At 45.7% G+C, this 25,993-nt stretch overlaps 1 protein-coding gene across 2 annotated transcripts in view; it reads right to left on the bottom strand.

The window, feature by feature from the left end:
* RNF41 (ring finger protein 41) overlaps positions 1-25,477 on the bottom strand; it is a 67,609-nt gene extending 42,132 nt beyond the window's left edge. Inside the window, exon 1 of one of the 2 annotated variants that reach the window (XM_033937847.1) lies at positions 25,336-25,477. The gene's annotated coding sequence lies outside the window, so the exon portion shown is untranslated. Of the gene's footprint in view, positions 1-25,179; positions 25,226-25,335 lie in introns of those variants that run through there. The other variant, XM_033937844.1, reaches the window with a different exon arrangement.
* Positions 25,478-25,993: the final 516 nt, after the last annotated feature.

Below are 25,993 nucleotides of genomic sequence, written 5' to 3'. Positions count from 1 at the left end.
ACATTTTCTCTGCGGACAGTGTGGTTTTTTAAAATTTTATTGTTGGTAGATCATTTTGACTTGGTCATTTTAAAAGTAGCTCGCAAGCCAAAAAGTGTGGGCACCCCTGCCTTAGATCAACAGCTGACATTCAAAGCTCACACCAACATCCTAATCAAAAAATGCTTCCACTTACTATGGAAACTACGCACATTAAAACCATGGTAAAATTATGGTCTTACCTGTTAATTTTCTTTCCTTTAGAAGCAGCAGATGAATCCAGACTAGTGGGTATAGCTCACATCGACCAGCAGGTGGAGATAGAGAACTGATTAACAGTTGGCCTTAAAGCCTGGTGTTCTTTCTGTTGATTCAGTTATGCACTTTGCCCAAGCATCCCGAAAGGAGAATGAGCCACCACAAAACTCCATTCCAGTAGAAAATGTGTCTTTCTCTTCTTAATATTATTATTTGTTGACATTTTTTTTTTTTTTTTTTTTTCGCAAAGAAATAATACACTTACCAACCATAGCCTCAACTAAACCCATCAACTAACCCCCGTACACACCTACAGTGCAATTGGGGAGGGGCTCTGGATTCATCTGCTGCTTCTAAAGGAAAGAAAATTAACAGGTAAGACCATAATTTTACCTTCCATAGCAAAGCAGCAGATGAATCCAGACTAGTGGGATGTAGCAAAGCAAACTCAAACTGGGTGGGACGCAACTCCTGCCTCTGCCAGCACTGCCGCGCCAAAACTCGCCTCTGAACGGGCCGCTACATCTAACCGATAATGCTGTGAAAAAGTATTCCTCGACGACCAAGTGGCCGCCCGGCAAATCTCCTCTAAAGCCATCCCCCCGGACTCCGCCCAAGATGCCGCCAAAGCCCGAGTGGAATGAGCATGAAGGTGCTCCGGCACCTTCTTCCCTGCCAACACATACGCTGAAGCAATAGTGTCCTTGACCCAACGCGCAATGGACGCTTTAGACGCCGCCATCCCTTTGTTTTTACCCGCGAATGCCACAAAGAGATGGTCCGACCGACGAAAATCATTCGTCACTCCCAAATAATGGAGCAGCATACGGCGTACATCTAGTAGCCGTAAAGATACAAACCGTTTCCCCCAATCCTCCCTCCGGAAGGATGGAAGGAACAAACTCTGGTTCACATGAAAGGAAGAAATAACCTTCGGCAGGAAGGACGGCACCGTACGCACCGACACACCCGTTTCCGAAAAACGCAAAAAGGGGTCTCTGCAAGAAAGCGCCTGCAGTTCCGATACTCGCCTTGCTGAAGCCATCGCCACCAAAAAAACCGTTTTCAGTGTGATATCTTTCAACGTGGCCGCTGACAGGGGCTCAAAAGGTGCCCCCTGCAACTTTCCAAGGACGAGTTTAAGATTCCATGGTGGACAAATTCGCTTTACCGGCAGGCGGATATGGTGAACCCCCTTGAGGAAACGGACCACGTCCGGCTGCGACGCGAGAGCCGAGCGATCGACCCGGCCCCTGTAACAGGCAATGGCCGCCACTTGAACCTTTAAAGAGTTATAGGCTAACCCTTTCTCTACGCCCTCCTGCAGGAAAGCCAGAATCGCAGGCAGGGAAGCCTTGAAGGGCGCCACTCCCTGGCGACCGCACCATGCCTCAAAAATCCTCCAGACTCTCGCATAGGAGGCCGACGTCGAAAGTTTCTTGGCTTTAAGCAGGGTGGCAATCACCCGCTCGGAATAGCCCTTCTTTTTCAGCAGTGCCCGCTCAATAGCCAGGCCGTAAGACCAAAGCGGGCCGGATCTTCCATCCAAATCGGACCCTGAGCCAGTAAGTCCGGAGTGACCTGGAACTTTACCCGCTCGCCGACTGAAAGCTGCATCAGATCTGCGTACCACGGCCGACGCGGCCAATCCGGAGCCACCAGGATGACTCTGCCGCGAAAACGAGAGATGCGCTGCAACACTCGACCTATCATGGGCCAAGGCGGGAACACATACAGAAGGGAATTCGGAGGCCATGGGAGAGCTAATGCGTCCACCCCCTCCGATCCCCTTTCCTTGCGTCTGCTGAAGAACCGAGGCAACTTCGCATTGTGGGACGAGGCCATGAGATCCATCTCCGGCAACCCCCACCGACGGACTAGCAGGCCGAACGCTCGAGCAGACAACTCCCACTCGCCCGGATCCAGAAGATTTCTGCTGAGAAAGTCTGCTTGCACGTTTTCGTGCCCTGCAATGTGTGCCGCCGACAGCAGCGGCACATGCCTCTCCGCCCATTGAAACAAAGTTCTTGCCTCTTCTGCCAACTGCGGACTCCGGGTGCCCCCTTGCCGATTGACATAGGCGACTGCCGTGATACTGTCCGAAAAGATCCTGGTCGGCTTGTCCTGAATCAGTGACTGAAAAGCCAGCAGCGCCAGTCTGACTGCTCTTAACTCCAACAAATTGATGGGCCACTGGGCCTCCTGGAAGGACCACATCCCCTGGACTGACGTCTGCAGGCACTGGGCCCCCCATCCCCGCAGACTGGCATCCGTGGTGACCACCACCCAGTCCGGTGTGGCCAACGGCATGCCCCTCCAAAGATGCAACTCGTGGAGCCACCACTGCATGCTGCGAGCTGCTCGACGACTCCATTGGAGACGCACATTGTAGTTCAGCGAAGCGGGGGACCAGCGAGCGAGCAGAGACTGTTGTAAGGGCCTCATGTGGCTCCGCGCCCAGGGGACCACCTCCAGAGTCGCCACCATGGAGCCTAGCACCTGAACATAATCCCAAACTCGAGGTCTGGCCGACCCGAGGAGTAGGCGAATCTGAGCCTGCAATTTCTCCCCCCGGTCTTGGGGTAGAAACACCTTCCCCAGAGCCGTGTCGAACCGCACCCCCAGATGCACCAAAGACTGCGATGGGGACAGACAACTCTTGGGAAAGTTGACAATCCACCCCAACGACTGGAGGAGAGAGATCACTCGCTGAGTAACCGCCACACTCTCCTGTCTGGACGAGGCGCGGATTAACCAGTCGTCTAGGTAAGGGTGCACCCGAATCCCTTCCTTGCGGAGAAAGGCGGCTACTACCACCATGACCTTGGAAAAGGTGCGGGGAGCCGTTGCCAAGCCAAAGGGCATTGCCCGAAACTGATAATGCTGGCCTAGAATCGCAAACCGCAGATACCGCTGATGCGGAGGCCAGATTGGAATATGTAGGTACGCTTCCTTGAGATCGAGGGACGTAAGGAACTCTCCCGGTCTTACAGCCGCAATAACCGAGCGCACCGTCTCCATCCGGAAATGGCGAACACTGAGAAATCTGTTGACCCTTTTGAGATCCAGCACCGGCCTGAAGGACCCTCCCTTCTTTGGTACAATGAAGTAAAGGGAATATATACCGCTGCCGACCTCCTCCGGGGGCACCGGTATCACTGCCCCTAGCTCGAGCAGCCCCTGAAGAGTCCTTCTGACCGCGTCTCCCTTGGCCGCCCCATTGCACGGGGACACCAAGAAAGAATCTACGACGGGAGAGGCGAACTCTAACTTGTACCCTTCTTGTATAATGTCCAACACCCACTGATCCGACGTGATCGTGGCCCACTCCGCCCGGAACTCCGAAAGCCGGCCCCCTAAGGGAAAGGCGGAGGGAGCCAAGCCCCCGTCATTGTGGATTGCGAGTGGCTGGGGTACGTGTTGACGGTCCCGAAGAGGGTCTCGTCGTACGAAAGGAACCCCTCTGCTGAAACCTCGGTCTCGAAGCAGAGGACGAACCCAATGCTGATCTGAAGAAAGGCTTACCAGACCGGGATCTTCGAACATCCCTGAAGCGCGGTCTCGACGATGAGGGCCTCACCGGGGGCCTAGCCCTATCCTCCGGTAAACGTTGAGTTTTGGTATCCCCAAAATCTTTCACCAGCTTATCTAAATCCTCTCCAAACAATAAACCCCCTTTAAAAGGGAGTCTCACCAGCCGAAGCTTAGAAGCTGCATCGGCCGCCCAATGCCGTAGCCATAAGGATCTGCGAGATACCACTGAAAGAGACATCTGCTTCGCCGACGCTCTAATCATATCATATAAGGAGTCCGCCAGATAAGCCAAGCCAGATTCCAAATCTGCCAGCTCCGAAGGGACAGCACCCCCAGACTCCATTAAAGTATCAGCCATGACCTGCGACCACTGCAGACATGCTCGCGCCGCATAAGAGCTGCAGATTGCGGCCTGCAAGGTAACTGCCGCTACCTCAAAGGACATTTTTAATGAAGATTCAATCTTCCTATCCTGCGCATCCTTCAATGTCACTCCCCCCTCCACCGGCAAGGTAGTCTTTTTTGTTACCGCTGCCACCAAAGCATCCACCCTGGGTAATCTAAACTTATCAAGTTCAGTCGGGTCAACCGGATACAAGAGCCGCATGGCTTTTGCCACTCTCAAACTGGAGTCTGGCGTATCCCATTGCGCCGAGATTAGCTCCTGCATGGCTTCATGCACCGGAAAAGACTTAGGGGGTTTTTTTTTTTTTTTGTACTGGAATGGAGAAAGAGAAAGACGACTCCTGCAGGACCACAAACCCCTCAATCACACGGAGGGAAGGGTGGAGCAGGGACCTGGGAGGGCCCAGGTGTACCTCCTAAAGCCGGCACCACTCAGCCAGGCACCCCTGTCCTACTGAAGAGACTGAGTCTCAACAGAGGAAGTCCACCGAACACCAATATCTCCGGCAGTATCCAGAATCCAGGAGCTAGAGGGCTAGCTCAGACCCTGCTGGGAGATAGAGCAAAACTGAATCAACAGAAAGAACACCAGGCTTTAAGGCCAACTGTTAATCAGTTCTCTATCTCCACCTGCTGGTCGATGTGAGCTATACCCACTAGTCTGGATTCATCTGCTGCTTTGCTATGGAATCTTTGATTACGCATCATTTAGACTGTTGGTCCAGTCACTGATCCAGAGTTCACTGGATTACTGCAACATAATCTACCTAGGGTCGCACAAAAAAAAAACATCAAGAAACTGTGGCTGATCCAGAACACAGCCGTTCAACTAATCTTTGGCCTGAAAAAATCTGAACACATCACCCTATATTAGAAGAAACTTCACTGGCTACCCATCCAGGCCAGAATAATCTTCAAATTTGACTGCCTCTGTTACAAGACACTCCTCGGCATTGCTCCCACCTACCTCCTGAAACATCCTACAGGACATACTCCGCTTCCTACGCAGAACACTCCTGTTTACATTCACCTCTCCCAAAGGATGCCGATTCAAAAGATTCCTCAACAGGACTCTCGCCTTCCCAGCAGGGATATGGAACAACTCCCTAAGCAACCTAATCCTGAATTCACTAACATACCACATATTCAGAAAATCACTAAGCACACTTATTCAACAAATTTGTCTGAACCTCCAAAATAGCTCAACACCTACCGCTTCTTACAAGTTACCCCTCCCACCCCCTATGCTGTCCAACCACATAACCATCCACTTACCCCTTACTAATTCCAACCGATGTTAACTCGCTGTTATCAGCACCTCTTATTGTACACCCATCTTGAACTGAAAGGTATGATGGGATATAAATAAAGCTATTATTATTATCCACCCAACGATCCTGCATATCTTTTAACACAACTCCCCCCTCACTAGGCAGCGAAGTGCGCTGGGTCACCTGGGCCACCAAGGAATCCACCTTGGGCTGTCCCAACAGCTACTGACATTCCTGCGCCAGAGGATACAAACAAGACATGACCCGAGCATTCCACAAGGGACCTTCTGGAGAGTCAAACTGGTCTGCGACTAAAAAACTCAAATACATATGCCAGGGAAAAATAGCAGATTGGGCACGAGTGTACTGCAGTGCCATGGAAAAGAAGTGGAAGAAAATGAAAGAGTGGGCTTGTCATCCAAACCCAATTCCTGGAAAGATTCAGCAATCAAGTCAGGGTGTACCGTAACTTTAAACAAGCGCCCCAAAGACGGGTCTTCTCCAGGCCCTAAGGAATCCACGGATCCAGTATCCCAAACTGGATCCTCCAATCCGAGAAGATGATTAGCGAGGTCCAGATTCACCGCTGTAGTTTCCAGCACAGACTGTGAAACAGCAAGGGTGAATAGAATCAAGATGGCGTGAGAGAGAATCAAGATGGCGACAGGAGCGGTTGCCTGAGAGGGAGGCTCTGTCATTCTGGATTTGCCAGTGTTGTTTTACAACACTCTTCTTACCTGCTACGGGGAAGAGGAAGGGAGCTCTCCGCGGCAACCCTCCGGTGGCGATAGCAGCTCCACAATGATTAGTGCAGACTACCATAGTGGGAGCCTTTATCCGAATGGGTGAATTTGCAGTCTCTACTTCGGGGGAAGAGCCCAAATTCATCGGGTGAACTCAGCTCACAGCTTCAGGCACTGTTGAGCCCGGAGCAAAGGCAGGCTTCACCTCAACCTGGAAGCAAGCCAGTGGTGGGATTGTCTGAGGAGCCGATGTCTACAGGGGAGATTTCGGACCTTACAACGGAGGGCCGGCTGTCCCACTTCATTGGGAGCTAGAGCAGCTAGAGAACAACATTAGTTACCCCACACTAGGGAAGAGATGAGAGGTACTTCCGGTAAGATTAAAATCAGATTTGGGGTGTTGGAGAAGCCTGAAAAGATAGATATGGAAGCCTTACGGCAAGCTATATCAGTTATGGACGCAAACCTCAAATTTTGATTATGGGACTATCTTCTCTAAAGTGAAGCAACAGGGTTTGGCTCTTAAAAATATAAATGAAAAGTTGAAGAAACAGGAGGAAAAAATTAGTGAAAGTTTTAGAACTTGAATTGGTCAAGGCTTGAAGAACTTTTATTGCAAGGAAAATGGAAAGCTTTAAAAATCAATTAAGGAAAAATAATTTGAGATTCCTCAATTTTCCTAAATGTCCCTTGATTTCACCTATGGAGATGGCAAGGAAGTATTTCAAATAAATTTTAGCTATTCCTTTTTTAAGAGCTAACTATCTCCAAATAAAGAAACCTGTGGAGGTGTCAACTCCTAATGAGATTCAAGGAGAAAATGTGGTGGATATTAATTTATCAACTTTTCTGGAGAACTCTTTAGAAGTTATAACAGAAAGGAAAACCTTGTTAATAACTCTAGCTTTGAAAAGTGATAGGGAATATGTTCGCATATTTCCAGTCATGTCTCAGAGATCTCAGAGGCGTAGAAAGGAATTTTTGGCACTAAGGCCAAGAATCCTTGCCCTGGGAGGGATATTTTTGTTAAAATTTCCTGTGAAATGTTTTGTAACATATCAGAATAAGAATTATCTGGTTTTTTTAACCTAAGCAACTGTTAGGATTTATAAAAACAAAACATCAAGTAGCGTCTATAGCTGATAATGTGTAACTTGCCATAAATCGGCTGTAGGATATGCAGAAAATTGCTGTTTTTTAGTTTGATTATATTTGTTTCCACTGATAATTTTCCTATTGATCTCTCTCAATATGGTGGACTAAATAATAGGTGATCTTTTTTTTCTGTTTTCCTTGAAATTATGGATGTTTCAAGTTATAGTTATACTTCAGTGTTCTCCCTAGAGCCTTTTAGCCAGGCGCTTCGCTCGGCTAATTTAGATAACTGCCCAGCTGTCATCTTGGTTGCAAATCTTGCTGCTGCTCACACATTTAAAAAGAAAACACTCTCTCATCGGCTTGGGTTTTCTCCGGGCTGACTCAGCACATCCTGAAGAACCACTAGAAGTTCAATGTTAGACTCTTGCCTCAGACTGACTTTTTTTTTTTTTTTTTTAAGCGCCTGCAAACGATTTGAACCCATGCTCTAGGGTTCTAACGGTAACACTGTGCGTGCCAGCTTCCCTTATTCCCCTCCGAAACCGGAAGTTACGTCCCGAGAGGTGGGAGGGAAGAGAAGGGAAGCTGGCACGCACAGAGCCATGGGAGCATGGATTTAATTCACTACAGGCTAAGGTGGAAGCTAGGGCAGAGAGGAAAGCTTACAACTTGCTGCTCTTGCTTGCTTCAGGCCTTTCTCGCTGCCGGGTCCTGCCTACTTTCTTTTTCTGCAAAGGCAGGGCCCGGCAGCAAGGAAGGCCCGAAGTGAGCAAGAGCAACTAGTTGTAAGCTTCCCTTGTCACTTCCCTATCTCTCGCCTTGGCCTGTAGCGAATTGTGAATGCTGCTCTGTGGGGGGGGGGGGGGGGGGGGGAGAAATGCTGCTGCTGAACCCAATTGGGGAGAGGAGAGGAAAGAGTGCCAAGACCATGGGAGAGAGGGAAAGGAAAGGAGATGCCAGATAATGGGGTGGAAAGGGAAGGAAGGAAGGAAAGGAGAAGAGATATGCCAGAGCAAAGGGGAGGGGTGGAGACTGAAAAATGGAGAGGGGGTGAAGCTGAAATGAATCATGTACAAAGGAGAGAAAGGGCACAGGATATACAGTTTATTGAAGGGACATAAAAAGAGGGAAGATGCCTTATGGAAGAGAGAGAGAGAGAGGGAAGACACTAGATAGAAAGGGCAGACAATGGATAGAAGGGGCAGAGAGAGGGTGGACAGTAGATGGAAGGGGTGGGTATAGAGAGAGGACAGATGTTGCAAGGAAGCAAGAGGACAAACGCTGTATAGAAAGAAGAGAGCGATGAGATGACTGAAGCAGAAACGAATAAAGATAGAAAATTGTTTTTTGTTGCTTTATGTAGAATCAAGTAGTATTGTAACTATAACTATATTGATAAAAGTTTATAAATAGGAAATGGAAATAAGGCAATTTTGGGGGGACTAAACCCCTTTCCTCAGGTCAGGACAGGATGCCATAACAGCAGTATACTGTACTGTCTTGAAGAAAGATTTGGCCTCTGAAAGCTAATTGAAAATGGATTAGTCCAATAAAATGGTATTTTCTTATTTTCCATTATTTGTTTTCCTTCTATTTGTTAATTTGTAAAGTGGTGATTGTTATGTATCAGTTTTTTCAAATTTACATCTGCTGTCTTTATATTTTACACAGTATTAGGAAACCTGTTTCTGTGGTGTTGCATTGTATGTAGAGTCTGGTTTCTTGGTGCTTCAGTTTAACTTTTGTCTACATATTTCTTTAGTTTGTGATTATTCCATATTGGGTGAGGGTGCATCTGTGTTCTTTGTGTATGAAAAGGACATGGTTTTCTGTTAGCATTGACTGTACAAGATCAACTGACTATGCAGGATCTGGCTTGTTTAGTTTTACAATGCATATGTCGGTGTTCTAGTGCTCACTGCAGTGTTTAAGATGCTGCCTTTTTCTAGGTGCACCCTTGTTGTGTGACTCATGGATTACTAAAATAACTTTTTTTATATACAGGAGGGGGTTGTTAAAAAATGATCAGCACTGGCTGTCATATATATTAGGTACGCCACTTGATTTAATGACCCCATCCTGCTCCACCCAGCTAGAAAAAATTTCTGGGGAGAACACTGTACTTTAATTTAATGTAAGAAAAATGATATAAATAAAGAATTAAAAAAATTTTTTTAAAAAAGAAACTGCCAGCCAGGGTGGTCTGAAAGACTGATATCCCCGAAGAAATACCTGCACCGTGCAATGCCATAGGGGTAACGGATGAACCTCCAGCAGATGGACCCCTTGATTGAAACTCTGACCACAAAAATTTCATGAGCTCCGAGAAGGCATCTGGATCCTGGGGCACAGAATCACCCTTGGATGACTTAGGCTTGTGCTTCTTAGGCTGCGGAGAGTCCGTCTCGCAGCTGGACAATAAATGTGTCGTCCCAAGCTCCGAAAATACAGATGGCTGCCCCAACGGGCTAGCTGAGCATTGTATCACCTGCTTCTGTGGAGGGGAGGCTGAATCCGAAGTTACCGCCCACCCCCGACCAAGCTGCGCAGCACGTGACAAATGGATGCTCCAAATGCAGCAAATTTGCACAAATTTTACACAAATCCACACTAGGAGACCCCGACTCCATCCCAGTAGTTTTCCTTGCAAAAATTCAAAATTTGAAGAAGGGAAAAGTTGAAAAAAAGATCACTAAAAATTCAAGATGGCCACCGGATCCAAATCATGCCAAAAACGCTATAAAAACAGCCTTCCCGAAATAAAAAAATTCGGAAAACAGAATTCAGGTGAGGGAACCTCTAGAAAACTCTCAAAATCCCTCGAAATTAGGTTTTTAAAATTGCTGATAGCATGTAGACTCCTCTTACTCACAGTATTGAAGACAGAAGCTGCACCTGCTCTCTAGCCTCTGAAAAGCCAGTCAGAATTCACTGTCACACTGCTAGGAAAGCTGATATCAAGCTGATTTTTCGGGCTGCCAGTCAGACCAACTGTCTGACTTTGCCTCCACCCCGGTGTACCACCGACTGCACACCAGGACGGGCAGAGGTGCAAAACGCAGTCTGCACGCTACAGAACATCGCTGAGCCCCCTAAGCGTACTAAACGGTCTGCAGCCAACCCCCCACTTAACAGGGAGCGAGACCAGGTCAGGGACGGCCCTGAGCTCCAAGGAAGAGTAGCAGACTGGCTAACGGGTACCCTGAAGGGATTGACCTGTCAGCTCCAGACCAAAGTCTGTGAATTCTCAAGCAGGAAGCTTTTCAAAAGTGCTTGAAATGCGAAAGGGTATGAAACTAAGTCAAATTAAAAATAATAAATGTGGGAGAGCAGAACTCTAACACCTGCAGCCATGTATGCAGAAGAGAAAGACTGATGGGAGGAGCTAAGCTAGCCTGTGAACTATTCTAGAGGCAGAGTAGAAAACATTGTTCTCTTCTGCAGTTCATGCGGGTAAAGGGAAATAACCCTATGGTCTAGAATGTCTCACCTATTGCACTGGAAAATAAAAACAAGAGAGTTGGCATTCCTGAAATATTAAAAAACCCCAAGAGGACTACCAGAATGGACTACCAGGTGAAACTGAAAGAAGCCAAGGGAAAGATACAGCAAATGACTAAAAATGTAAAAAAAAAAAAAAGGGAGATAAAATTTTTTTTTTAATATATTAGTGAAAGGAGGAAAATGAAAAATGGAATTGAGAAACTAAAAGATGCTATGAACCGATATGTAGAGAGTGATGAGGAAAAAGCAAACATGCTAAACAAATACAGTAGAACCTTGGTTTGCGAGTGTTTTGCAAGACGAGCAAAACACTCAGCAAACTTTTGCCTTGCAAACCGAGCATGTTCCGATATGCGAGCACCTCCCCCCCCGCTCTAACCGGCATCGCACCTCCTGAACCGGCATTGCAACCCCCCCCCCCCCGTGAACGCCCCCCCCGCCCGCAAGAACCGCATCGTACCCCCGTGCTGAAAGCGGCATCCGCCCGCCCTTCCTCTCAAACATGCTCCTTACCCCTTCTGCTGGTTGTGAGAGCTCACGCCTCTTGCCTGGGCCGTGCCTTGAGCGCATGCTCAAGGCCTTCTGGCTCTCGAGAGAATGAGAGCAAGAAGGCCTTGAGCATGTGCAGATGCTCAAGGCCCAGCCCAGGCAAGAGGCAGGAGCTTGCTTTCACTCTCACAACCAGCAGAAGGGGTAATGAGCGTGTTTGAGAGGAAGGGCGGGGCGGATGCTGCTTTCAGCACGGGGGTGCGATGTGGTGTTCGCGGGGGGGGGGGAGGGTTGCGATGCCGGTTTGGGGGGTGTGATGCCGGTTAGAGCGGGGGGGGGGGAAGGGGTGATGGAGCAGCGCCAGTAGACTCGGGTGGGGGGTGGGGTTGGTAGAACGAATCAAAGCAAGTTTCCATTCATTCTTATGGGGAAACTCGCTTTGATATACTAGTAACTTGATTTACTAGCATGCTTCTGGAACGAATTATGCTCGTAAACCAAGGTACCACTGTACTTCTGTTCTGTGTTCACAAAAAAAAATCCTGGAGAAGGACTGAGATTGTCTGGCAAAGTTACCATGAAAATAGAATAGATTCCACTCCCCCAAGCTGCCTACAAAACAATATTTGCTAAGCAGAATGTATTATGTCCAACTGATATGTAAATTAGTAGCCACTAGAAGGCAAACATTTCTCTCCTATAGTAAGATCTGGAATATCTATGAGAAATGGAGATCTACTCATAAAAGATCAATTTGAACTGTTCAGCCTCTCTCTGTCGTCTACACTGTATCTCTTCCGGGGTGTTGCTATAGGGAGGGTGTATGGGTGGGGTTCTAAGGGGTTAGTTTGACAAAGTTTGTTGTATTTGCTGCAGTGTGTATATTGGCTGTTTTCCATTTAGAGTTTTGTGTTATTGTTCTCTCTCATATTCAATAAAGTGGTTAAAAAAAAAATTGGAGTAGATTCTGTGCTGTCCACAGAGGAAAGCATTTATGAACAACTTGAAAAATCAAAGGTGGACAAAGCAATGATAACGTTAGGTTCTGGTGGGTCCTATTAAAGATTTGTTCACCAAATCTCTGGAGACAGGAGTGGTTCCTGGGGATTGGAGAAGAGCGGATGTGGTCCCTATTCACAAAAGTGGTCGCAGAGATGAAGCGGGAATCTACAGGCTGGTAAGCCTCACTTCGGTTGTTGGAAAAATATTGGAAGGGTTACTGAAAGAAAGGATAGTGAAATTCCTAAAATCTAATCGGTTACAGGATCTGAGGCAACATGAACATAAGAAATGCCTGCACCGGATCAGACCTGGGGTCCATCCAGTCCGGTGATCCGCACACGCGGAGGCTCAGCCAGGCATACCCTGGCGAATACATAGTCACTCGTATCCCTCAATGTGTTCCGCAAGAAGATATGCGTCCAATTTTTCCTTAAATCCTAGAATGATGGTTTCCTTCACCATCTCTTCCGGGAGAGAGTTCCAGGCGTTCATCACTCGCTTTGAGAAGCAGAATTTTCTGACATTTGTCCTGGCCGTGTCCCCTCTCAGCTTCAGGCCATGACCTCTGGTCCGAGTCTGGGTCACATTTGCCAATGTGAATAACGTTGTTTCTTGCTCACCATCCTTTCCCTCTGCTGGTGAGTGAGCTTGCTCCATTTTGTCGATTCCTTTTAGCAATTTAAAAGTCTCTATCAGATCCCCTCTTAATCTTCTCTTCTCAAGGGTGAATAATCCCAGTTTTCCGAGGCGTTCTTTGTAGCTCAAGTTCTCCATACCTTTTACTAGTTTTGTCGCTCGCCTCTGCAACCTCTCCAGCAGAGTTATATCCCTCTTCAGGTATGGAGACCAGTGTTGGACACAGTATTCCAAGTGTGGTCTGACCATGGCTCTATAAAGCGGCATTATGACCTCCCTTGATTCCCTTCTTTATCATGCCTAACATCCTGTTAGCTTTCTTTGCCGCCGCTGCGCATTGAGCCGACGGCTTCAGGGTCCTGTTTATCAGTACCCCCCAGGTCTTTTTCTTGTTCGCTCTTCCCCAATGTTATACCTAACAGTTTATACCACAGGTGTCGAAGTCGGTCCTCGAGGGCCGGAATCCAGTTGGGTTTTCAGGATTTCCCCAATGAATCTGCATGAGATCTATGTGCATGCACTGCTTTCAATGCATATTCATTGGGGAAATCCAGAAAACCCGACTGGATTCCGGCCCTCGAGGAGGGACTTTGACACCCCTGGTTTATACTCATGCTCCTTGCTTTTGCTGCCCAGGTGCATCACTTTGCATTTTTCTACATTAAAACTCATCTGCCAATTTTCTGCCCATCTCTCATGGTTACACTAAAGGTAAATCGTGCCAAACGAACTCGATTTAATTTTTTGATTGGGTGACCAGAGAATTTGATCAAGGAAATATGCTAGATGTAATTTACTTAGATTTCAACAAAGCCTTTGACAAGGTTCCTTATAGGAGGCTCTTGAACAAACCTGATGGGCTGAAATTAGGACCCAAAATGGTGAACCTGGATTAGAAACTGGTTGATGGAGAGATGCTAGAAGGTGGTTAATGGAATTCGCTTGGAGAAAGGAAAGGTGAGTGTAATGGAGTCCCCTCAGGGTTCGCTGCTGGGACCAATCCTATTCAATATGTTTGAGTGACATTGCTGAAGGGTTGGAAGGAATGGGACGCTTTTGAATCTTAAAATTCAGCATTTTTGGATTCTGAGACCCATTATTCCTATAAAAGAAAAAATAGGGTAACAATTCCCACCCCAATGTTCAAACCCTACATGTCTTTCTTTTCTTTAACAAATTGTAGTTCAACCCACCTACCATTTGTCTGTCATGTGTTGTCAGAATCTAATATGCATTACGTTTTGTTGATACCCTGATTTTATACTTCTAAATCACTTTAAATTATGCTATTGCGATGTAATCAAATCTTTAAATAAACTTGAAACTTGCCTTTTTGTGGACGATACCAAGATTTGTAACAGTGTAGACACCAAGGAGGGAGTGGAAAACATGAAAAAGGATCTTCAAAAGTTAGAGGAATGGTCTAATATCTGGCAACTAAAATTCAATGCAAAGAAATGCAGAGTAAAGCATTTAGGGATTAGTAATCCAAAGGAGCCTTTTGAGCTGGGAGGTGAGAGGCTGATATGCACAGATGGGAAGAGGAACCTTGGGGTGATAGTGTCTGAAGATCTAAAGGCAAAGAAACAGTGTGACAAGGCGGTTGCTGTTGCCAGAAGGATGCTAGGCTGTATATAGAGACGAATAACCAGTAAAAGAAAGAAGGTGTTGATGCCCCTGTACAGGTCGTTGGCAAGGCTCCACTTGGAGTATTGTGTTCAGTCTTGGAGACTGTATCTGGCAAAGGACATAAGAAGACTTTACGCGGTCCAGAGGAAGGCGATGAAAATGGTAGGAGGTTTGCACCAAAAGACGTACAAGGAGAGACTGGAAGACCTGAATATGTATACCCTAGAGCAGGGGTGTCAAACTCAATCACCTAAGGGGCCGAAATCTGAAAAAAAAAGGCTAAGTCGCGGGCCAAATTTTTTATTAAGATACTTAGAGGTCCTTTTATTAAGGTACACTAACCGATTTAGCAAGAGCTAAATGCACACCTTAATAAAAGGACCCCTAAGTGACTAAGGCTTAGTCTTAGTAGAAGTATAGGGTTACAATGTCTTCAACCCCATGCCAGCTCTGTGATGTAAACAAAATAAATAAAAAAGACTTTTCCTCTCTCCTTTAGGTTCTAGTTCACGCTTGCTGTCTAAGACCAGCTCTGGCAGGATACACATTAGAGAATGACACGGTGACGGTTTACCCGCGGCCACCGCATTTAAGCCACGGGTCACCGCCGAAAACGGGGAAGAAAACTAGCAGTCGCTGCGGTGACGGGGACAAGGCCATTCACCGACCGCGGAAACGGTGAACAGGTTTGTCCCCGCGGGCCAATGTACCCCCTTCTAGGAACCGCTATTTACCTGTGTTTCACCGTGCTCCTCATTTGTCAGATCAACCCTTCCTGCCAATCGCAGCAGAAGGGTACCCAACCCCTCCTGCCGGTCCTCCCAATGGCCTCCCCTAAGATCGCCGGCAGGAGGGTACCCAACCCCTCCTGCTGGACCCCCCCCCCCAACGAACCCTCCCACCCCGGAACCCCCTTAGTCTTACTTTCCAAGTTGGACCGGACAGCTCCTCGCTCGTCTGGCCAGCAGGCCTGCCTCCGTCCAAATGAGGCGGGCCCGCCCCTCCCCTCCCCTGCCTAACCCACAGGATCCTAGGGCCTGATTGGCCCAAGCACCTAAGGCCCCTCCTATAGCGGGAGTGGCTTTAGGTGCCTAGACCAATCAGGCCCTAGGATCCTGTGGGTTGGGCAGGGTGGGGGCGGGCCCGCCTCATTTGGACGGAGGCAAGCCTGCTGGCCATACGTGTGAGGAGCCGTCCGGTCCAACTTGGAAAGTAAGACTAAGGGGGTTCCGGGGTGGGAGGGTTCGTTGGGGGGGGGTCCAGCAGGAGGGGTTGGGTACCCTTCTGCTGCGATTGTCGGGAGGGCCGTTGGGGGGGTCTACAGGAGGGGTTGGGTGCCCTCCTGCCGTGATCGCTGGGGGGAGGGGAGACTTGCAGCCGTAGCCGCGGTCACTATGCTAATCACGGCAGGGAGATCTTTGCCGCGATTAGGTACAGCGGCCGCGTCTAATTACCATATAGGCTAACATTGTAAGCATTTAAAGTACATGTCGTGTTTGTTTTTGCATTGCTAGCCCCAGGGGTGGTGGAAGATTAGTGATTGAAAAACTGTATGAAAAATAACTATTTTAAATTTAGTGATCAAAATGTGTCAGTTTTGAGAATTTATATTAATTAATTTTTTCTCTGCGTGTTTTGTTTTTGTATAGTTATTAACTAATATTTAACTAAGTTTTAAAGTTTTAAAGAATGTTTCCTTTATACGTAAATAAAGAAAAGTGAATGGGATTGCGGTGACGGGGCGGTGAATGGGGTGGCAGTGGCGGTGACGGGGCGGTGAAGAGGATGGTGAGACGGGGCGGTGACGGGGATGGTGAGACGGGGACGGGACGGTGACGGGGATGGTGAGACGGGGACGGGGCGGTGACGGGGACCAATTTTTTCACCGTGTCATTCTCTAATACACATTTCAAATCTGACATATTGTAATCGCAAAACAGAAAATAAAATTATTTTTTCTATCTTTTGTCATCTGGTCATTATTCAATCATGTTGGTCCCAAGACAATGAACTAAGATAGTGATCAAACTTGAAAATACTGGATTGTAAGCATAAAAGTTTCCATGCAAAATCCTGAGAGGGAAGTTTGCAATTTTGCATACAACTTTTTTCTTAAATAAATTAAAATAATGAAATATAGAATTGGACCAGAATGCTATTTCTTTTTCTTTTCCACTGGAAAGCAAGCACAAAGAAACATGCCATCTTAAAATGCATCCCTACTTTAAAAACAACTAGCTGATGCCCCGGCGTTGCACGGGTATTTAATTATAGCAATAACACTGTAAATGGATTCAAATAAAGATACTTTATAGTGGTGAATGAAATAATTTTTTTACAGCTTAATAAAAAGTACAATATTCAAATTATAATGTGAAATATTTGACAAAATGAATACAATACAACTAACGCAAAACGTGATTATAAACAAAATTTTTAGTTTCACCTCCTGGAGCAAGAACATATAAATTCTTGGGTGAACCCACCCTTGAGCAAGCAACATAGAGTTGTGGGCCGCGAGACCCCCAGAACATATCACCCCAGGTAGTGAGGGATCTGCATACCAAGTTTTGTTCAAATCGTTAAAGCCGTTTTTTAATTAATGTGAGAATGGCAGCTTTTTACATTTTTTCCATTGACATGAATGGGTGAAATCTGATTTTCTGTTTGTAGGTCCGCCCACGTGTGCAGGTGGGACGCGAGACCCCCAGAACATATCACCCCAGATAGTGAGGGATCTGCATACCAAGTTTCGTTCAAATCGGTCAAGCCGGTTTTGAATTACAGTGAGAATGGCAGCTTTTTACATTTTTTCCATTGACATGAATGGGTGAAATCTGATTTACTGTTTGTAGCTCCGCCCACGTGTGCAGGTGGGCCGCGAGACCCCCAGAACATATCACCCCAGGTAGTGAGGGATCTGCATACCAAGTTTCGTTCAAATCGGTCAAGCCGTTTTTGAATTACTGTGAGAATGGCAGCTTTTTACATTTTTTCCATTGACATGAATGGGTGAAATCTGATTTTATGTTTGTAGCTCCGCCCACGTGTGCAGGTGGGACGCGAGACCCCCAGAACATATCATCCCAGGTAGTGAGGGATCTGCATACCAAGTTTTGTTCAAATCGGTCAAGCCGTTTTTGCGTGATCGCGGCACATACACACATACATACCTCCGATTTTATATACATAGATTATCCAACACACTGGGTCTGCTGAAGGCTGATATCAGAAATAATAGTTTTATTTCCTTACCTATATTTCATGCCTGTTCTGTGGGCTGTACATTCTTCCAGGTAAGTTTGCACCGCATCATCTGTAAGTTCAAGCGGCCTGCAGAGGATCGCAGGTCAGCTGTAGTGATTCTAGCAGGCCACCGTAGCCTTAGCTGCGGTCCCCGCTGACATACGGGACCACACCAGAGGGAACGTGCAGCTGAGGCTATGGTGGTCTGCTAGGATCACTACAGCCGACCAGTGATCCTCTGCAGGCTGCGCAAACCTACCAATGATGCAGTGCGAACCTACCGATGATGCGGCACTTGTACCGGTGGGCCAGCTTTAGGAGAAATTTGAAATTGTCTGGCGGTCCAAATTTCAGTACACCACAGGACAGATTTGGACCAAGGGCCAGAGTTTGACATGTCTGCCCTAGAGGAAAGGAGGGACAGAGGAGATACGATTCAGATGTTCCGATACTTAAGGTATTGACGAAGAATAAATTCTTTACAAGAGAAAGGAAAATGGTAAAACCAGAGGACATAATTTGAGGTTGAGGGGTGGCAGACTCAGGAGTAATAAGGAAATTCTTTACAGAGAGGGTGGTTGATGCCTGAAATGCACTCCCGAGGGAGGTGGTGGAGAGGAAAACAGTGACTGTTCAAAAAAGTGTGGGATGAATACAGAGGATCTCAAACCAGAAAATAGTATATATTTATTTAAAAATTTTATATACCGCCTGGAGTCTCAGCGGTTTCCAAAATAACATACATAAAAATAATACATACATAACATTTTACAATAATTCGAAACAACTTAAAAAGCGTGCAGCCGGGTGAGCCCAGATATTGAAGAAGGCCAGTACTGGGCAGACTTATATGGTCTATGTCCACATATGGCCATTTGGTTGAGGATGGGCCAGGGAGGGCTTCGATGACTGGAATGGTTTTAATAAAAACTTTTTAAAAATATGGGCTGGAGTGAGCTTTGACGGAGAGTTCAGTAGATGGAACCTAAGCACAGTACTTGGCAGAGCTTTGAGTTTCTGGCTCAGAAATAGTTAGGAAAAGGAACATTTACATTAAATCAGTAATTTAAAGAAAGGGTAAGGTTGGACAGACTGGCTGGACCATTCGGATCTTTATCTGCTGTCATTTATTATGTTACTATGAAACTGATTTTATGCTGCTTATCCTAGGAATAAGCACATGGCGCTAGGCTACATGACAACCAAGCTTCCTCCATACATGCCAAACAGGTCCCTTCGCTCCCAAGATGAAATACACCTCAAAACACCCCCTGGTCGTGCCCTTCAACTGCAAACCGCCAAACAATGTTCCTACTCCCACTTCATACCAAGTCACTGGCATCAACTGCCCCCACAGATCAGATCCCTTGGACTCCTCAGCTTTAGGAAAGCAATAAAAAAAAATACCACTTCACCTAACTCCCCTGCCCACAACTGATGAAATACAAAGAAATGTATATTGGTACTAGATTCTCGGTATGTGTCAAGTTAGGATAAAAACTTATTGAAAATCTTGCACTGTTAACTATGGCAAATTGTAACCAGTTAACTGAAAATAAATAAATAAGCAAGCAAGCAGTAGATTTTCCCAAGTCCATCTTAATGGCTATGGACTTTTAGGAAATTATCTAAACCTTTAAATCCTGCTAACTGCTTTCACCATATTCTCTAGCAATGAATTCAGAGTTATTGTTCTCCATTTGCTTTGTATTGTTGTATCCCTCTGGTCTGTTCTGTTATGAATTAATTTCAGCAAAAGAAGTGTTTCTCGCAGGTAAATGGGGTGTTTCTGCAGAATATCACAGGCCTCCTTAGAGAAGTACTGGCCAGAGCCCATGAAATGTGAAACGGGCACAGCAATTTAATGAGAACAGCTCACCTCAAAAACAGGGGCTTCACTATGTTTACTGGACCTCCATCTACCCTCAATACTTTTCCACATGACGTAGTTAAAGCCTTCAGCTCTCTCTAGATGATTGTTATGGTGCTTTTAAGATGTCCTGAAGGATAATGTGCAACATAACATCCACTAACTCACGAAACAGTGCTGTTCAGAGCCGCTGCTTGACAGATCTCATCACATCAAAACTCCATGAGAGCAACATTTAATTCATCTTCTATCCTGTTCTCCCCAACAAGCTCAGAATGGGATACAGGTTGAACATACCTAATATGTAGTGAAGACAGTTACATGTTAAGCACACATAATAAAGTGGAAAAGCAAGAACAGCAGTAAAAAGTGTGCTGTGGACTACAAACAACTCTGGGTCACTGCCTCAGCTTGAAAATCTATGTCTGAGTGAGATTAATCTCATCAGTTCTAGATTGGTTTCAGCAGCCATCTCTAGATCTGCAGACAAGACCTTAAGAAAAATCCTCAAATGTGAAGGATAATCCTAGAGATTATTCTACCTCATCCATGCATATCTTCCTCAGACAGATACCACAGTATCCCTGGGGCTACTTTGCCTCTCACTAATGCTTTTCCTTTCTTTCATACTATTTCTGCACTGCAGTCAATCATATGCAAAACAATTATGTAATCTAGGATGACTTGCAATCAGACTTTATTCACTAACTTTTACATGTAAAGTAACATTTAGCTACCATCACTTGAGCAATAAAAAAAAAAAAAAAAAAAAAACACAGCACACATATGCAAACATAAAGCAGTTGCAACTTGCTCATTCTCAAGACTAATGGATCTCTGCTAGGTGGGGAAAGATGAAGCACTTACATGAGAGTTCATCCATGGCCATTATCCACAGCTCTCAGATTTTATAAAAGCAGCAGCATACTAATCAGCATCTTCTATAGACTATGCAATAATCATCAAGGCACGTTTATGACATAAATCCATTGCTAAGCACAGGAGTATAGTGTCATGCCACTAACTCAGCCATTTCACTTGTACTGCTTGCTCATCTTCACTGTCTTCTCAGGGGCACTCAGTACTATAGCCTAGACACTATGGGAGTAATTTTATAAGATATTTCATGCATATGTAATCACACACAGGTATAAAAGGCCTTTACAAAATACCGACTTGCTTAAATGTGTCTTTTCAAAAAGGCACACACACATTGCTGATAGGCAGCTTGCAAGAACAAGCCTCGAGAACTGGGTTCTGTTTTCACTGCAGCTCCTTGTGACTCTGGACAAGTCACTTAACCCTCTATTGCCTCAGGTACAAAATAAGTACAGTACCTGTATATACAGTAATATGTAAACCAACTAACCACAGAAAGGCGATATACCAAGTCCCATCCCCTTTATTATAAAATACACTTCTCAATTTGCATACTTGAGGCCTTTACATGTGAACATTTATACCTGGTATCAAGCAAGTGTAAATGTCCACCCCTGCAGTCAACATGCAATTTCTGCCACATACTTTAGTATTTTATTAAAAGACACAAAAGGCAGCTATACCATCATGATACAACAAACCATAAACCACAAAAAGACCTGCTTAGTCAGCTATTGGATTAGCCTCTAAACCAGAGGTGTCAAACTCAATCTCACTAAGGGGCCAAAATCCAAAACACAGGCTAAATTGCAGGCCAGACCCTGCCCATATCTGCCCCCATAGTACTACTAATTGTAACACTACTTTTTCCATTCATTTTTCATTTATACACAAACAATATAATCTTATTAACAACACATAATGGTTACACTAGATAGAGTTTGAGCCCACCGGGACAGATAGGGAAATATGATAAAGTACCTGAATATAAACCACTTACAATATAAGTGGTATATAAGTAAACAAATAAATAAATACAAAATTAAACTACACAAAGTACATTGTATGCTTCTCAACATTCATTCCTACCAGAATACAGATAATCCCTATGCAAATACGGGACCAAAAACTAAAAGTACTAATCTATACAAACAAACCCTAAGATTCAAGACTCTCTGTATGCTATACAACCCCAAAGAAAAAGAAACAAATGCATTTCTTCCTGAACAGTGCAAAATATAGACAGCAGATGTAAATTCTCAAAATTGGAACAATTCGATTATTAAGTTGAAAATAAAATCATTCCCCCTATCTTTGTTGTCTCCCTCCCTCCATGCTGTACCTCAATTAGGTGCCTCCCTCTGGTGGGTGTATTATCTTCTGGCTTGCTCCCGCCTGGTTGTTTTATGCTGCCCAAAGTGCAATGTGCGTTTTCATTGCCACCCCCTCTTGTGACATCAGACAGAAGGCTTCCGGTTCAGGCACAAGACACGCGTAGGAGCCACCGCCTGCAGCTTTGTGCACTGCAGCAGTGAGGAGGAGGGAGCCGGCCAGAAGATAACACTGGGGACAGCAATGGAAAACGCCACATCAATCACACCGTGGGCCGCATAAAACAGCCAGGCGGACCAAATTCACCCTGTAGGCCTTGAGTTTGGCACCTGTGCTCTAAACCATAGACTTCGAAATAGCAAAATTTGAAACTTTAAACTATCATTTCAAAACATAGATGAGAAAAAAATGGACAGGTATATTATACTTTTCTATAATGCAGAAATTGTTTTTTGAATTCAGACACAGTGTCTCCACTACCTCTATTGGGAGACAATTCCTCATATGTACCACCCTTTCTGTAAAAATATTTCCTTAGATTACTCCTGAGCCTATCACCTCTAATTTCAACCTATGCCCTCTCATTCAAGAGCATCTTTTCAAAAGGCTTGCCTCATGCGCATTTATGCCACGTAGGTATTTAAATTGTCTCCCCTCTCCCGCCTTTCATCCAAAGTATTTGTTTTATTAAGATGTATCATCAGACAAGGTCACAAACCATCCACAATCAGGGCAGGATTAACCAATAGGCCAAGTAGGCACGTGCCTAGGGCCCGAAATGGTCAGGGGGGCCCCGATGAAAGAGGGCATCAACATTGTTTTTTCCAAATGGCGATGGGCCCCTCCAGCATCGATTGGTAACGCAGGCCCCACCCCAATCGGCAACGCGCCCCCCCCCCCCCATCGACGGAAAGTAAGACAAGCAAGCAACGTGGGTAAGAAAGGCAACAGGAACTGTAATTTTGCAAGCAGTGCTGCTTGCCCAAAGCTTCCCTCTGACGCAGCTTCCTGTTTCTGCCTGGGCACATGGTAGGGTGGGGCAGGGGGCCCAGTGTACTTGTGTGCCTAGGAGCCCTCGATGAATTAATCCTGCCCTGTCCACAATCAGTATATCTTAATATTAATGTAATAGAAAGACTATTACAGTTGAGGATCATATAAAAATGAACCTCAATCCTTTCAAATATAACTTGTTTGGAGGGAAGTTAAATTTGCATTTATAAATTTTACAATGTTTTCTCTAAAAAAGAAAAAAATTAAGACAGTTCAAAGTGTTTTTCCAAGCTTTAAACACTGCATTTTAAGAAAAATACTTCTATTCCTATTGTCTTCAGATTATTATGGTTATCTTTTGGTATACCACCTTTTCTCCACTGATATCAAAGCAGTTTACAAAACACTGAATAGTAAGCAGGTACACTTGAGTAGTTTCCCTATCTGTCCCAGTGGGCTCAAACTAACTATGGTACCCGAGGCAATTAACAGTAACCTGCCCCTTCTATGTTAACAGATATTCACTTTTCTTTATAATGAAAATGGAGGTATCATAAAAGGATAAAAAACTACAAATAGAAAATATGGTAGTAGAAAAAAAAGCAGTTTGCTAGAAAAGGTTTGTCTAATCAAAACCAATAAGATACTCATTGAAAGAATTTCTATTTAAACACCAAGTTGCACTTTTGTGATGGAAAAAGTAGCCCTCTCTCTTAAAGGAGAACAGGTAGAGCAAAAATACAGAGAAGCTCCAAGTAACATAATTGTACTTTGTAATTTGTTGTACAATGTTAGTATCTGATACAATTAATGTTGCTTCTCATTTCATAGATATTATAACCAGGGCTGTGGAGTCGGAGTCAGAAGATATAGCAGAATTAGAAAAAGGTCAACGAAGAGCAACCAAGATGATGGAACTCCTCTTGTATGAGGAAAGACTAATGAGTTTAGGGCTCTTCAGCTTAGAACAGGGATCTCAAAGTCCCTCCTTGAGGGCCGCAATCCAGTCGGGTTTTAGGATTTCCCCAATGAATATGAATGAGATCCATGTGCATGCACTGCTTTCAATGCATACTCATTTGGGAAATCCTGAAAACCCAACTGGATTGCAGCCCTCAAAGAGGGACTTTGAGATCCCTGGATTAGAACATAAATGGCTGGAGGGGAGATATGATTAAGTCTACAAAATCTTGAGTGGTGTAGAACAAGTACAAGTGGAATGATTTTTTATTCCATCAAAAATTGCAACAACTTGGGGACACTCAAAGTTACAGCAAAATACTTTTAAAACCAATAAGAGGAAATATTTTTCCCTCAGAAGATAGTTAAGCTCTGGAATACATTACCAGAGGTTGTGGTAAGAGAGGTTAATGTAGCTGGTTTTAAAAAAGGTTTGAACAAATTCCTGGAGGAAAAGTCCACAGTATGCTATTGAGACAGATACAGGGAAGTCACCAGTTGCCCTGGATTGAAAGCATGGAATGCTGATACTATTTGGATTTTTGACAGGTACTTGTGGCCTGGATTGGCCACCACAAAGACAGGAGATGGACCATTGGACTGACCTATGTTACATAAGGCTTAAAAACACACATAAAGAAATACACCAAATAAGCAAGAACAGTATAAGTGAAATTATAGGAACCAACTTTTCAAAATGATTGTGGGTCCTAAATCTTTCACTGGATAAAGAGAAGGCATTTGCTCAATAGTGGAGGGGGGGGAGGGGGGTGTTCAAGCATCCAGAGATAGCACCTTTGAGCGAGGTTACGTAGCCAGACCCTTTTTCCCCTCCAGGAAAAATATAAACCAAACAGCTCAATTCTCTCTACACGAACTTTGGGGTCCAGGCGGGTCCCCTCCTTCACAGCATCCAGATTAAACCAGGAAAAAAAAGAAGCGTGGGGGGGTCTTCCTCGCTACGGATCCTCACCCCCAGGCGCCAGGGTGAAGTTACAGATTCCTTTCTCCCCTTCACGAGCTTCCAAGGAACATTTTGCCTCAGATCGGTCCCGGCGGCCCCCGCAGTCATCCTCTTCCATAGCCAGCTCAAGGAAGGGCAACTGGTCACCTCATCCCCTCCTGCCTTAAGTCTCACCGCTGCGGCGGAATAAAGTGAAACGCAGCAGCAGCTTTGACTACAAGGAGGGCCGTGGGGGGGGGGGGGAGCGGCACGCTAACTTTGTCCCCAGCTCGGCGACTCGCTCCCCCAGGGTTACACAGCAAATAAGGCAAAAGAGAGCCTCGGAAGCCCAGCCACGGTCCTTCCCCTACCCGGCAGTAGATAAAGGCCCTGGACCCAGTAACTCACCGCGCTGAGTCTCCGCAGCCGCCTTCTTCTCCCCCCCTCCCGCCCCCCACGGCGCTCGCCGCCTCCCCGGTCGCAGCCCGCCAGCCTCCGTCTCCCCTGTCACAGCGCTGCTACGCAACACCGCCGTCCATAGCCGGGCCGAAAACACGCCCTCACCTGCTGACTGACGGCGGCGCTAGCCAATTCAGATAGAGAAGAAGAACGCCGCGAGGCATGGGGGGCGGAGCAACAGAGCCGCGCAGGTGGAAGAAGACGCAGACGTATGGGGAAAGAGGAAAGAGGGAAACACGTCACTGCCGCTCTCACGCGGAGAGCGGCCTAAGGTTTATGACATCACTTTTCCGGGTGTGGCTTCCACGTGTTTCCAATTTTTGTGGTTGTTTCCTTGATGATTAAGCCTGCGGGTAGAGTGGAACTAGAAATTCATCACCTCTCTCTCTCTTGCATCCTTTATGAACCCTTCTCTCGCACCTTCATATCGTATTTCTTTTTTTCCCTTACAATATATCTGTCATAAATAATCCACTCACATATATGTTCAATCTTTCATCATTCATGTAGTGTACTGTATACGTTATGTATGTCATTACATCATCATAGAAAGATGATGGTAGATAAAGGCCAAATGGCGCATCTAATTTGCCCATCCAGAATAAACATCATCTCTTTCTCTCTCCGAGCGATCCCATGTGCTATCCCAGGCACTTTTGAATTCAGACACAGTCTCTGTCTCCACCACCTCTTCTGGGAGACTGTTCCATGCATCTACCACCCTTTCTGTAAAATAGTATTTCCTTAGATTACTCCAGAGCCT

This window comes from Geotrypetes seraphini, chromosome 3 (genome assembly GCF_902459505.1).
Source record: "Geotrypetes seraphini chromosome 3, aGeoSer1.1, whole genome shotgun sequence".
NCBI classification, from domain to species: domain Eukaryota; kingdom Metazoa; phylum Chordata; class Amphibia; order Gymnophiona; family Dermophiidae; genus Geotrypetes; species Geotrypetes seraphini.
This window is presented reverse-complemented; position numbering and strand designations above follow the sequence as displayed.